Source organism: Sinocyclocheilus rhinocerous, unplaced genomic scaffold, assembly GCF_001515625.1.
Source record: "Sinocyclocheilus rhinocerous isolate Xijiao unplaced genomic scaffold, SAMN03320098_v1.1 scaffold778, whole genome shotgun sequence".
Classification (NCBI taxonomy): Eukaryota; Metazoa; Chordata; class Actinopteri; order Cypriniformes; family Cyprinidae; genus Sinocyclocheilus; species Sinocyclocheilus rhinocerous.
The window spans coordinates 782,471-787,335 of record NW_015650332.1 but is presented as its reverse complement, the minus strand read 5'-3'; the positions used below and the strand labels follow the sequence as shown (position 1 = coordinate 787,335).

At 36.0% G+C, this 4,865-nt stretch overlaps 1 protein-coding gene and 1 long non-coding RNA gene across 2 annotated transcripts in view; one reads left to right on the top strand and one right to left on the bottom strand.

Annotated features, from left to right (window-relative positions):
* The window catches only part of LOC107711772 (uncharacterized), a 7,863-nt gene extending 6,691 nt beyond the window's left edge, over window positions 1-1,172 (bottom strand). Inside the window, exons 1-2 of the long non-coding RNA XR_001636735.1 lie at window positions 1,016-1,172; window positions 862-934 (exon numbers count right to left, since the gene is read on the bottom strand). This is a non-coding gene — a long non-coding RNA (uncharacterized LOC107711772). The remainder of the gene's footprint in view (window positions 1-861; window positions 935-1,015) is intronic.
* LOC107711771 (voltage-gated potassium channel subunit beta-1-like) overlaps window positions 1-4,865 on the top strand; it is an 85,419-nt gene that overhangs the window by 35,343 nt on the left and 45,211 nt on the right. The gene's annotated exons all lie outside the window — the stretch shown is intronic.

Below are 4,865 nucleotides of genomic sequence, written 5' to 3'. Positions count from 1 at the left end.
TTTATTTGTGGATCTCATTCTATTTATTTGTCAATATGTTTAATGTTTGTTAATCTCTTTACATTTATTTATGGATCGTAATCTATTTATTTGGAATTAAGCAACAATTCTATCTCCATAGATTCCGGACAATCAGATAAAGGTGATCCACAGGACGCAGCCGGTTTAGCCGCACACTACTTTTATGCCGACCATTTACATCCAAATGTTATTTAATTTTCACAGAACACAACCTTTAAATAGATTTTAGAATATAAACTGTTTATCGTCTATTCAATAAGACTAAATAAAAAGTGTGCGCCTCATTGTGCATTAACTTGAATCAAGCCCAACAAATGTCTGTTTTAAAAAACAGTGGATGAGTAATTCACTCCTTGATTTGCTTAATAAAACACTCCTTTGAGATTGTTTTGATAAACATGTTTATTGTGCATTTTAAACGTGTTTATTGCAAAGTTTAGTGTGGCAAAATAGAAGCGCAGCTCTAATTCGTGGGCAATGTATGTGGTTACCATGACAACCTCACGCACTTGCCACTGCTCTATGTGAATATGTAGATTTACTATAGCAAAACTAAAATGTGTTTAAAAGTACGTCTCACCAAATCCACCGGTTCGGTTTGGCCCCCCCAAACTCAAACGTCAAGCTACGCCTATGAGTACAGTGTGTTCCGTTTGCAGTAATTACACTCGTGAGATTGCTCAGTGAGATCACACACCTCTCGTTAGACTGTCTCTCTTACTCGTTACCACTGAAGCGTGTGTAAAACTGAGTGCATGTATGAGAGAAATGATGAGACTGTGTTTATGTGGGATGTGGGTGACAGTCTTTCTGAATGCAAACATGATGAGTGATACACACCGGTGTGCAGTGTGAAGAGGTCACGCTCTCCGAGCATCTGCCTGTTAGCTCTGTCTTCTTATGTCTGTTTAGTCTGTGGAGAAATGCAGTTCTTTATGCATTCAGTTAGTGAGCACAGAAAACTTTCCGATCTCTTTTTCATAATCTCACTCACTTCAAGGCCACTGGACATGATTATGCATGATTATTCTGCCTTTTTAGCTCGCAAACAAAACACTTCACACCACAATCTCAGCTTTCAGGGAAACTCAATAGTTCCACCTGCCATTGCCTCTAGCCAGGCCTCTAATACACAATCAGGGAAGGCAAAAAAAAACTCTCTCCAATTTATGCTACTGTTTGTTTTTGTTGTATAAGGCAGTGGTTCCCAACACTGGTCCTGGAGGCACCCCAACACTGCACACTTTGCATGTCTCCTTTCTTTGACACAACAATTTCAGGTCTTGGAGTCTCTACTAATGAGCTGATGATCTGAATCAGGTGTGTTTGATTAAGGAGACATGCAAAACATGCAGTGTTGGGGTGCCTCCAGGAGGTGACCGTGATTTCACCAAGTACAACATGTTCCTGGATCAACATCCTGGATCAACATCCAAACCACCTATAGGCAATTTTAGACAACCAATCAGCTGTCATAGAGCAATTTTGCATGTATTTGAGTTGTGTTGGTATTTTGCTGTTGCTAGATGTATTCATAGAAGCCTCCAGTGATTCCTTCAGTCTGTTTTTAATCATGTGGTACTGAATCTTGCCTAAGGAAACTGTGATGTTAAGTTCCAGCATCCCTGAGACGTCTTGCCAAACAACCTGACAGGCACAACACTTTTACAGTAAAGTGCATTGAATATTTCTGTTGGAATATCAGAGAATCAGACATTGGTCAATAGTACCCTTCTCATGTTGCCTACCTCGCTTTCACCCTCTGATGCATAAATTATTTAAACACAAAGAAAAAAAAAAGTTTTTCAAAGCAAGAATATAATAATCTTTTTTTCTTTCTTTTCTTTTTCAAAAAGATACATTTTGAGAGAGTACTGGACACCATGAGTTCAGGATTTATTGTAAGCTAACGGCGATTTGTAGCATTTAATGTCCTTTCAAAACCATCAACAAATTGTTATGGACTTGAGAAATAATACATTATGACCTTGTCCAATAGAAAATATTACAGATTAATATAATAACAGAGCAGTTTGAACTTTGAAAGACCTTTTGCAAACCCACATACAGACACATTTGTATTTCCCTATAGCTCCATTTCTACACTGTTAAAAGAATTATGAAAACAATGTTATGTATATATGTAATGTAGAAATGTAAACTCTTACATTTGGTTACCATATCCTATACAGTAAAAAAACAAAACAATTGTAACTGGTTTATTCTTGCCTTTATGGATTTTACTGTAAAATACTTTTTAAATTACTGTATAATGTTACAGGGGAAATGACATAAAAATACATTCCAATAAATCCATGAATGACACATCAAACATGATTTTTATATAGATTTTCTTTAATAGCTTTGCTTATTTTTGTCTTATTTTTGTCAGCAGTAATGTACATTCAAGTTTTGTGTTAGGTTTTATGGTATTTTATTCATGTTTATTGCATTATTTTAGTGTTACCCTGATGGTGTTTTGTCTTTGTGTATAACCCTGTGTATATTTTTGTGATCAGGCCAAGTACCGTAAACTCTGATTCATCATGTGACTTTATATTCTACCACACAGCAAAATCCCCAGAGTTCTCAGAGTACATATGGGGAAGGCGTGGCCTAATGGTTAGAGAGTCGGACTCGTAACCCAAAGGTTGCGAGTTCAAATCTCAGGTCCGGCAGGGATTGTAGGTGGGGGGAGTGAATGTACAGCGCTGCTCTTCCACCTTCAATACCACGACTGAGGTGCCCTTGAGCAAGGCACCGAACCCCCAACTGCTCCCCGGGCGCCGCAGCATAAATGGCTGCCCACTGCTCCGGGTGTGTATTCACTGCTTAGGATGGGATAAATGCAGAGCACTAATTCCTAGTATGGGTCACCATACTTGGCCACGTCACGTCACTTTCACATATTGTCCCAATCTACAGAGTGTTAAAGTAACACTGAATCCGAGTTACCACTGTTGAGGATTATGTGATACGTTTTCATGTCTAAAAGCCTGAGCAGTAGTTGTTCATCTTCAACATTGTTAACAGCGGGTTTTCTTTACTAATGCTCACTCATCAAATAATTAATTGCTTAATTATCCCATTAACTTGAACTCGGCTTCAGTGTTACTTTAACACTCTGTAGATTGGGACAATATGTACTCTGAGCAGAGTTGATTTAACTCTGGGGATTTTGCTGTGCACCTGTATTATTATGGTGGTTATCAGTACATTTTAAGGTAAAAAAAAACAGATTTGTTCAAGTAGATTTGCAAATTAACATTACTTATACAGTAAGTTGTAAAATATACAGGCACCATGCCATAATACCTGAAACATTGTCCCCATATATTTACAGTAAACTTCTGGAAACCACAGCTACTGTTTTTACTGTAAACATAACATGATTTTTTTTACAGTGCATAAATATGAACATTTATAATAAGTATTTAATTGCACAATGTAATTCAAATATGAACATTTCCTATCCTTATTTAAAATATTCCTAGATTGTTGTTTTTTGGATCTAGATAAATTCTCATTAAAATGCTAAGTGAACAAATGTATGCATGGCACATGGTGTTGTCTAGAGTGGACAAATGTATTTTCATTTATGGTACATAAACTTCACCAATTACATTAATAATACCTCATTAGAAGTGTTGTTTTTATATATTATTCTATTTAATCTTTTTTTTTTTTTTTTTTTTACTGATCTGAATGACCTTGAATTGAACCCATAAATATTGTATAGAGGTACCTCAACGCTTTCATCTGTCACTTAGAATTTATGCTGTCATAAAAAACACAATGATGTATGAAGAGGCAGTTATATAGAATTATGGGACAAGGTCACCAAAGCCATGTTGGTTTTTAATGAAAAATCACACCTTAATGGTTAGAAATGGCTTTTAAAGCTTTGTCTTCTGTAGTGGACGCCAGCATCTGAGGGTTCACTGTATGGTTGCTAGTGAAAGTCAGATGTCCTCTGAAGGATTGTGTTTACAGGATCAATGACATTAAAGAGGGAGTGAGTGAGAAACAGAGATAAAGAGAGAAATGGTCTCGGGGGAGAGATAATGAAGTTATGCAAGGTCAAAAAACAGGTAATTTAAGAAGCTCCCAAGGCGATGTGTTGTTTGTCTTTAGAGGTCTTCCTGTTTCTGTCTGTGATCAAGCTTTATACATTTCCCAATACTTCTGTCTTCATTTCAGTGCAGTAATAAAAACCGTTTACAAACCAGTGGTTTTCATTGCTGCAAAGAATCATCTTTATACTCTGTCCTCAGACATTTAGTTTTACACACATTTCTTCCTAGACACACTAACAGCCATTCTCATTTACCCCAGCAATTTTCCAGCAAGGTTGCCATAGTGATTTAAAATAAATACGTAAAACTGCATAACAGATTTCTCTAATGTATGGCATCTGTTATTTTGCTGTGGGGAATATGGTTGTTTTTTAGTGTTGTGAAAGATCTGATTGTGTTGCTCAGTGTTGTTTGAAAGGGTTTAAGAAATCAATAATATAGAAATGGTTTAAGCGATAAATTACCCCAAAATGAAAATTGTCATCATTTAATCACTCTTGTGTTGTTCCAAACCTGTATGAGTTTCTTCTGCTGAACACAAAACAAGATATTTTGAAGAATGTTGGCAACCTAACAGTAAACGGTAGCTATTGACCTCCATAGATTTTTAAAAAAAAATGTATTTATTTATTTATTATTATTTTTTATTTTTTTTTGCTACCGTCAACTGTTTGGTTACTCATATTCTTCAAAATATCTTATTTTGTGTCCAACAGCTGAAAGAAATTCATACAGATTTGGAAGTGGAAGGCGAGTAAATTATTATTA